The following is a 9,362-nucleotide window of genomic DNA, read 5'->3' on the forward strand; positions in this document are numbered from 1 at the left end:
AGGGAGGGATTCCACACTGGCTGAGGGACCCTGGCAGCGGGAGGCAGACTGGACACAGCCCGGGGGAAGGCGGCCTCCTTGACTGCGTCCCGCCCGTGGGCTCCGGGGCCCTCGCACGGCCGGGCCTCGCACGGCCGGAGACTCAGGGAATGTGGTCCAAGTTCAGAGCATGTTGTGCAGCCAGCGGTCAGAACGAGTCCAGCTCTCCCACCACTGGCGCTGCCACTGGGCAAGACCCCATGCCCAGTCTGGCCCCCGTCTCCTAGTCTCTAAGACGGGGTGGTCACCTTTCCCGGCAGGGCCATCCCCCATCGTCAGGGCTAACCCAGGAGCCGAGGGGAGCATGGGCACAGCGCCTGGCCTGCGTGTGTCCACAGTGGGCGGCAGTCGGGGGCCGTCCCACGTCCCTGACCGATGCCCTGCCTTCCCTTGGTTGCAGGCGAGCCCTGAGGGAGGTGCTGGGGACTTGAGGTCCCAGGAGTGACCTTCAAGCGGGATGCTGGTGGGTGTTGTCCCTCAGAAGGGGGAAATTCTGGGGTGCTCTCCATATCCTCATACAGGCTCCCAGGGGACTGAGCCCCACTGCCTGCCGCAGACCACCCACCATCCCCAAGAAAGCAACAATCTTCTTTCCGCGCTCCCTGCTGTGCTTCCAGGAATCCCTGCCTGCACACACAGTCCTGTCTCCTGTCTGCTTTAAGTAGGGACCTGGCTAGGAGAGAGGGGTGCCGGCTTATCACCCTGATCTGCAGGCGAGTGGAGACCAGCTCAGTAAGTGTGATTCTGGTGGGAGAGTGGTGGGCTTCCTGGGGGAGGCACCCTCCGAGCAGAATCTAGAAAACAACAGCAGTAGGGAAGCCAGAACAGAGCTCTGCGTCCCTGAGACGGCCTCCCCACACCCACACCCCCCGATGACCCCAGCCGCCGGCTGCCCAGCCATGACCCTTGTGGCCAGAGGGGATGCGGCAGCCTGGCCAACGCTCGATGGGCTCCAGGTCGGCTCCTCTGAACCTTCCTGTTTGTGCAGAGTTAATGTCCTGTCATTAGCGATCAGAAAGCTTGCGGGAGTTAAACATTAAGCGGTGTGTGTGCTGGGAAACACAGTCTCTTGTGCCCGGGGTTGATGGTCAAGGCCGGGGCCCTTGCTCTTGCTTTGGAGTTCTCCAACAGACAGGCTTTCCAAGTTGTTGAAAGAGGGTGACTCAGGAGTCCTACGTCCCACCGTCTCCATGGGCCCAGAGATGGGCCCCAGGAACCTCCCAAGTGCCGTGGTGGGCTGGGACCTCTGGGGTGGGAACTGCCAGGGGCTGGGACCTCACCCCCAGGGCCTAGGAGAACAGTCCTCAAGGCACGTGCCAGGCACCCCACGAGGGTCCCTGGAGGGGTGGGAAGGCAGCCCCAAGGCCCAGACGGACAAGCCGCCTGAGACTCTGGGTGGGGGTGGGGTCACAAAGGAGGATTCGGGCCATCCCTCCCTGGCCCCCGACCCTGCACCTCCGTCTCTCCCCACCACTTCCCTCCTTTCCTCCACAAACTCATCTCAAAAGCATCAGCTCTGGGCCCGATGCAGCCTACACAGAGGCCAGTCTCTGCCCCTCCAGGGAGCCCCCGTCTAGGAGGCAGGGAGCAGAGAAGCAGGCTGGACGCAGAGTGAGTGCTCAGAGAGGCACACGCGGGAGGCCATGCCTCTGAGCTGGGCCTTGAGCGCAGGGAGGGTGGGGTGTTGAGACAAGGCGCAGGGTGTGGCCTCTGGAACATGCAAAGGTCAGGGAGTGGGGAGCGGCAGAGTGGGCTGGGAGGGTCTCGGCGGGACGCCTCTGGGAGAAGGGACAGGGCCAGCGCACTGCATGGGTCTGTGAGCTGAGCTCGGTCCACGGGCAGTGCCTGCACCCCTGACGTGTCTCAGAAGCACCTGTTTTTGGGTCTGTCTGCCCCAGAGGCAGGTACCAGTTGGCGTATGCAGACCCCCTGGGACTAGAGGACATTAAGACCAGTGAGGGGAGCTGAGTGAATTCTGAATAAGCAGACGGACGGCTGAGGGGCAGGTGGATGGGTGAGCTGGTGGGCAGTGGGGGCCGCGGGGCGGATGGATGGGTGGGTGGGTGGATACATAGATGGGTGTGCTAGTGGTATGGTGGGTGGAGGGATAGATGGGTGGGTGGGTGGCTGCGTGGACTGACGGGCGTGTGGACAGTAGTGGGGGTGGGTGGATGGGTCCATCTCACCCACTATTTCAGTTCCGATCAGAACTTGCAGGCTTCCACAGGGAGCCCTACAGACCCACCTAGCGAGCCACCCACCACTGCTGGCCGGTCAGTTAACAAACTCTCTGCCTTGAGCAGAGCTGCACAGGGGCTGATCTCCAGCTACTGCTGAGAGTCTAGGGTCTCTGGACAGAGTCTCTGGTCTCTGCCAGAGTCCAGGGTCGGACTCACCGTGCGGGTAGGAGCCCTCTCCTTGTGGGTAATGAAGTGAGGAGGGGGTGGGTGGGAGCTCTCCTCCCCTGAGAGGTGCAGAGACTGGACAGCTCCTTGACTGCCCACCCCCACTCACAGCCCGCAGTCTAACCCGAAGCTTTGTGATCCTTCAGGTTTCAGGCCCTGCAGGCTGGGGGTTTCCCTGGCCCATTAGGAATCAGAGACGCATCTGTGCTCTTCAGGGGGACCTCCTGGAACGTCAGGAGAGGGGCCACCTTCAGGAGGAGGAGACCCCAGAGCTGGGCGCCCCGGAGGAAGAGGAGGCCTTGCAGGTCTGCGAGCCAGCCTGGGGCTGCGCTTCCAGGCCCGGAGGGGCAGCTGGGGGCCTCTCTCCAGAAACAGCCTCCCCACCCCGGGATGGGAGGGGCTCAGTCCTTCCACCAGGGCCGGCCGCCTCTCAGGCCCCTCTGTCCTGCTGTCTCACACGTGGCAGAGCCCGGGGTCGGAAGTGAGCCTGACTCAGCCCCACCAGCTGAAGCTGGGCTGCTGGGGGGCAGGCAGAGGGGCAGGAAGAGGGGGCTTTGGGTCCTTTGGGAAGAACAGGGCCGCGGGGAGCACAGGCTTGGGTGTCCTGGATTTGCCGCGTGCACGTGAGCTGGTCTGGGGGCCCCATCCCCCACACCTGCGGAGGGAGGATCCCCTTCCTCCCGGAACGGGGTCAGGGTGGAAAGCGCCCGGCCTGGCGCGGCGCGGAGCCCAGCACGGGAGCTGCTGTCATCAGCTCTTCATCAGGACCGCCAGCTGGGGTCAAGGTCAGCCGCCCGGTCGTGACCTCGGCGACCAGCTCGCCCTGCGTATCTGAGCTCGTGGGACTTGACGTTGTAAACCAGAGGCTGCAGACAGTCCTCATCGGCCTAGCCCTGTGGGAGGCCTGTCGCCTCCCAGTCCCGCCCGGACGGTGGATGTCGGGGCTGGGAGAGCTGAGGGTGACGGCACACGTGGGGCACACGTGAGGTGAGAGGGGCCGGGGCCGGGGCCTCGTGGGACTGTTAATAAACACATGGAAACTATCTTCAAAGCTCACGTTGCTTCTTGCAAACTTGAAACATCCCAGATGTCAACTTCGAGATGCTGGAGGGCAGCATCAGCTGTCTTGGAGTTGCTTGGGTAGCAGCGTACCCCACCCCCAAGGGAATCTGGGGTGTCGTGGCCATGGGGCCCAGCCATGGGAGGACTGGGGACTTGGGGGGCCCTCCTGGGGTGATGACGGGAAGCTAAGGCAGGTATCCCTGCTGCTGTCAGGAAGCTTAGGTCAGCAGCGCTCCTGCGCACGGGCGGCCCCTCTGCGGCCCCTCAGGCCTGGGTGGTCCCTGCGGCTGTCCCCTGCACAGCTGAGGGCTCAGTGACCCCAAGCGACACCTGGGCCAGCAGCTCGGCCTCGACCGCGGGCCCCACAGGTAACACTGGTGAATCAGCCCGGTTTGGGCTCTCTGACCCAGAGCGGCAGGCAGAGGAGAAAGCTCTCGAGACCCCTTCCCCGAAAGGAGCCTCAGCACGGTGGCCTGGAGGCTCAGTTTCAAGGCAGATTTACAATTCAATTGTGAAATGGGATAAAATTAGGCATCCCCCTTTGGGCATCTCAAGTTTTCCTCTCTTAGAAGTTCTGTTCCTCTTAGCAAATTTATTTACTTCTACATTAACTTTTTGTTGTGTTGACAGGTGGGAGGGCAGGGTGGGGGGGTGTCTGCCAAGCGCCTCCCTCACTGGAGAAGAGGGCCCAGCGACCGCAGGAGCCGTGCCGGCTCCGGGTGGGGAGGCCGTCCGGGTTGACTCCCAGCTTCGTCGTTGGGGAGCTGTGTGGTTCTCAGCGACTCTGAGCCTGCCTCCCTCGAGTTGAAGTGGGAATTCAGAACACAGCAGGCAGGCTGGGGAAGGAGAGGTGTCAAAACAGACTGAGACCAGGGTTCAGGGCTGGGTGCGTGCACGCGCACGCCAGCATGTGTGGTCCTGTGTCCTGGTGAGCACGTGTGTGCATGTGCGTGTGTGTGAGAGAGTGTAGGGGGATCCTGGACACACGGGTGGGGAGTGCGGATTTGCTCCAGGAAGAGAGCCATCCATGCTTTAGGGGGGACAGGTGGCCAGCACCTGGACATTCAGGACTAGAGAGCCTGGTCTGGGGAGGGGCGGCCTGGCTGCGGCCGTGCTGGGGGAGGAGGCCGCGGAGACTTCGGACCCCCGGAGTGAAACGACGCGTGGAGCAGAGGAGCAGGGCAGGCAGGGGCCAGCCCGGCCGGCCCCCCCGACAAGCTCCGGAAGGCTTCCTGGAGGAGGAAGGCGCTGTCAGCGGCCCTGGATTGGTCAGCAGGCTGTCGCCACGCCCCTCACTGGCCGCAGCAGATGCCATCGAGAAGGAGGAGCATGGATGTCCAGGGAAGACCCTCTGACGGGGCACCCTCACGGGCAGGAGGGGAAAACCAGACCCCTGCCCCACTCCCCTGCTTCCGCTCCCTACTTCCAGGCCTCCAGCTGGATTTGGGGTCCAGAGCAACACTGCCTTTGCCTGGAAGGAGGAGAGGGAGAGGGTTCCCGATGTCCTCCAACACATTTCCCTCCAGATGGATCTTCCATAAACCCTGTCCCACCTTGGTGGGCTCAAGGTGCCTGGTGAAATGCTTTCCAGTGGGTTCTGTTTGGGTCCAGTGGAAGGCGCTTCCCAGCGGTGCTAGTGGAGAAGAATTTGCCTGCAGTGTAGGAGACAGAAGAGGCCCAGGTTCGATCCCTGGGTTGGGACGATCCCCTGGAGAAGGAAATGGCAGCCCCACTCTGTTCTTGCCTGGAGAATCCCACGGATAGAAGAGCCTGGCAGGCTACAGTCCATAGGGTTGCAGAGTCGGACATGACTGAAGGGACTTGGCCCGCACACCACACACAGTGGAAGGGGCGATGGCATGTGGGCATGGGGGCTGGGGAAGACCCCTTGGCCCTCGTGCCCATCCTTGGGCTGCAGGCCCCTAGGACACCTTGGCTGTGATTCAGTCCAGCTCTGTCCCGGGTCTTGGCCCCGATTCACCGAGAGTCAGCACGCCCTGGCTGGTGGTGCCTCTGGGGCCTGAACGTCTCGGCACCCACGGCCGCAGACAGGTCGGCACGGCCTCCAGACGCCAGGCATCTCTGCCAGCGTGCGCCGGCGCCCGGCCCTCCTGGGGGTCTGGAGCAAGCCCCGCCCCGAAGCTGGCTTGCATTTCCTTCACTCCTTTGCTGCTCCAGCTCCCTGAATCTGTTCGATGGCTCATCCCCTCTCCTGGGCCCTCACAGGCCTGGACTCAGACCCCCACTTCCTGGGGGCTGTGGGGGCACAGCTGACATCTAGAGAGCTCAGCCCCAGGCCTGGTGCGGAGGGACACCGCGGGCCCTCAGGACAGAGTCCACGTTCCTCGCCTAGGACACTCCCTGAGCACTTCTGGCTCTGGCCATGCTGGGTACCGTCGGGCCTGAGGACAGGATACCCCCTCTTTCTGCCTGTGCCCAGTATTCCCTCCCGTTCTCCCCTGCCCCATGTGGACAGTTCCTTCCTTCTTTGCAGTCTTAGCTTGGATGAGACTTCTTCCAGGAAGCCCTCCCTGGTTTCCCCCATCTGGATTGAGCCTCCAAACAAGTACACTCTGAACTTGGCCTGCCCAAGACCCTGCCACACAGAGTTAAGCTGCCTGGTGAGGGCCTGGGGCCAGGGCCACTTCACGTGCCCTGAGGCCCCGCTGAGCCCAGAGAGGCCTGTGTCAAATGCTCAAGGAGTCAGTGCAGGACTGAGGGAACCGGGAGGGCTGAACCGTGGCTGTAGGGCTTCCTTCTGGATGCTGCTGAACTGCCCTACCTGGGAGTCGGGGTGGTTGCCCCCGTGTCTGTGTGGCCTCTGGGCTGGAGAGGGACAGCGGGCACTTGGAGAGGTCCTGGCGCCCTGGGGAGAGACTTGTGAAGGAGGCTGGGCTGTCCACCCTGACCGAGGGCTGCCCAGGGGCCTCCCGCAGACTCCAGGGTCCTGGTTCTCACTGCAGCCTGGTCCGAGGTCGTCAGACGGCCCTGGCGCCCGCCACCAGGGCCAGGCTATCTGCAACCCACTGGTGTCCAGACGGGCGCTTCTAGGACAGACAAGGGGGCTCCCCTAGACAAGGCACCCCTCAACCCTCCTCAGCAGAGACCCCCCTGACATGTACCCCGGGTGGGGCTGTTGGTTTGACCCCGTGAGGCTGGGTCTAGCTCTGGACCGGAGTCTAGAAGCCCAGGGGCTAGCCCAGCCTGCCCCCTCACCGTGTGATCTTGTTCAAGTCCCCTCTCCGGCCTCCGCCTCCCTGTCTGCGAGGGGCCCCCAGGCTCCCGCTACTTCCTTAAAGGAAGGTTGTCCCGAGTGGAGGCACGAACCCAGGCTCAGGACGCAGGCAGACCTGGGTTCACATCCTGCCTTGGCTGCCTCCTGCTGTGCGAACCTGGGTGGCTGGTGGAGCCTCTCTGAGCCTCCTTTCTGTGCCTGGGGTGAGGGCTGTTGAATGATCAGTGTGGGGCCTGGGCCACGTGGCTTATCGCCCTGAGGGCCTTTAGTGACCACACCCCAGGCTCCTTGGCTGGACGAGAGGGCCCCTGACGTGGGGGAGCCTCTCTGCAGAGCCCGCAGGTTGCAGTGGCTGCTCAGTCCTGGGCAGCCGGCCCTGGCCTCTCCACAAGCAAACTCGCTTATCTTGAAAGTAAGACAAGCCCACGCAGGGTGAGAATCGGGGGCAGAAACGCAGCGGACGCGTGGCTGAGGGGCGTCCTGGGCCACCTTGGAGGGGACACGGGGTTTGCATGTCCAAGAGTTACTGTGGAGGGCCCCGGACACTGGACACCCACAGCAGGGCTATGGAGGGGGTGCCTGACCCCGGGCCCCTCGCCTCCTCACTGCAGCCGCGCAGTAACACCTGTGTTGTGGAGGGGTCTTCTGACCTGGCAAGCGGGGGCTGAGCACCCCTCATGCTCAGGGACTGCTTTCAAGGAGAAGGAGCTCCCCGCCTGGCAGAGGGAAAAAGGCAAGCCCACCAGGCCACACCCCCCTCCGTCCCTGGAGGGGAGCCCGACGTTCAGGAGTGTAGCCCCGCCTCCCGCTTGGGGCAGGGTGGGGGCTGGGGTAAAGCGCCCTGCCCGTCACTGGGAGCGGTCAGTGAGACCTTCAGTGGGGCTGGCCACTCGAACCCTTTCAACATCTAAGGCCAAAGCTCGCCCGAATAAAACCACGTGGGCACAATGTAGCTCCCCTTCCCTGCCCTCCCCTCGGCCGAGGAGCCTCTCAGGGGGTCCTAGCTTCCTGGGGGTCACATGCCGGCTCCCAGCCCCACCACGGGGAATGCTGTGTGCCCCACGGACAGAGGGGTGGAGCTATAGGGCGGTGCTGGAAGAAGTCTCGGGGCAGCATTGGAAACAGAGCCATCCCGATACGGACCAGCCGTGACAGGTAGTGAGCTCCCTGCCAGGAGCGGTAACCAAGCCGAGATTAGAAGGCTCTGTCTCAGGGGTGACACGTCAGAGTCAAGGAGACCACAGGATGACCTGGAGACCCACAGCCTGGGTGCCGAGCTCTGGCCCTGGGGAAGGCGGGCAGGCCTGCGTGTACACCCAGCCGCCTCCCCGCCTCCTCCACTCTAGGGAAACCTGATCCTCTGGTTGCTTGAAAGATGAGAGGAACTTGGGTTTGATGTTTTGAAGAAGTGGCTTTTTATCAGAAAGTCCTCTGGGAGTCTGGGCCGCAACCAGTGAAATTATATCTGTTGTTTCAAGGAGGGGAGAAAACTTGGGCTGATGGTTATTGAGATTTATGTCTTCCCCTGAGCCTAATTGCCTCAGAATCTCTTTAACAGTTGTACTAAGTGGTACTCAGACCGGACAACGGAGCAGGCGGCAGCTCGCCCCCGCCACCATCTCCCGTCCCTCCCTCTTCTGCCTCTCTGCTCTCGTTCCCCCCTGCCCTCCCTCCCCGATCCTGTCTACACTGGGAGCTCCCTGGATGCACCACCAGGCAGGTGGCCAGGACCTCACGGCTCATCTCAGGAGAGAGCAGATGTGAGAAGCCGCTGGAGTTCAGGCCTCTGGATGAGCTTTGCTCCTCCTGCTGCTGTGTGGGGGCCCCGGAGGGGCAAAGGGGCTCGGGGGAGGTGGCGAGCCTGGCAGACAGCCAGGCGGCCCCCGTGCCTCTACCCCTCTGAGCCTCCCCAGGCGGGAGATGGTGTACGCTCTGTGGGCTGTGCCAGCCAGGGTGGTACTGCATCCAGCAGGTGCTCAGCACATGCTAAAGACCCAGAGGCAGAAGTGGGACCTCGGAGCACAGCTCAGATCAAATACAGAAGAGCTCTCTCAGCGGCGGCCTCAGTGGGAGCAAGGCGCCCACCTCTGGGGGTGTGTAAGGGGAGCTGTGTGACTCTGGGCCAGGACGCAGGAGGGGAGTCTTCTGCATCGAGATGAGGCTGATCCAGGCTGATCCCCCTGACTGGGCACGGGGTCCTCCTGAGGCTGCCACGTCCCTGCCTCCCTCCCTGTTCATCCTGCAGGCAGGTTGAAAGGGCAGGGCCTCTTTCCCTGGCTGCCTCTGGGGCTGCCTCCCCAGGCCCCCAGCTGGGGGTCTAGAGCATTTACAGGCGGGGGCATGGATGACTGAGGTTGTTGGGTAGCTCCCCGGGGTGGTGAGGTAGGAACACCCTCCTCCTGGAGGCTGGTTTGAGCTCAAGGTCATGACTCCAGAGGTGAAGGCCGGCAGGGCTGGGGGGCCGCACAGACCCCTGGACAGTAGAGAGTCACCCTTGGGCTGGGTCCCCTGGGCTGCCTGCCAGTCAAGGGCTCTCCTGCTGGGAGGGTGGGGTCTCAGGCCCCAGAGGGTGTCAGACCACCTTCCCAGCCCCATGGGCACGTGGAAGAGCCAGCCATGTC

The 9,362-nt window shown here is 63.3% G+C and overlaps 1 long non-coding RNA gene across 1 annotated transcript; it reads left to right on the forward strand.

Moving 5' to 3' along the window:
• The first annotated feature begins 1,656 nt into the window (after positions 1 to 1,656).
• LOC139185894 (uncharacterized) lies at positions 1,657 to 3,487 on the forward strand. Its single transcript, XR_011569519.1, has 2 exons — positions 1,657 to 2,053; positions 2,591 to 3,487. It is a non-coding gene; the product is annotated as an uncharacterized lncRNA (long non-coding RNA).
• Positions 3,488 to 9,362: the final 5,875 nt, after the last annotated feature.

The sequence above is a fragment of the Bos indicus genome, chromosome 11 (genome assembly GCF_029378745.1).
Source record: "Bos indicus isolate NIAB-ARS_2022 breed Sahiwal x Tharparkar chromosome 11, NIAB-ARS_B.indTharparkar_mat_pri_1.0, whole genome shotgun sequence".
NCBI lineage: Eukaryota > Metazoa > Chordata > Mammalia > Artiodactyla > Bovidae > Bos > Bos indicus.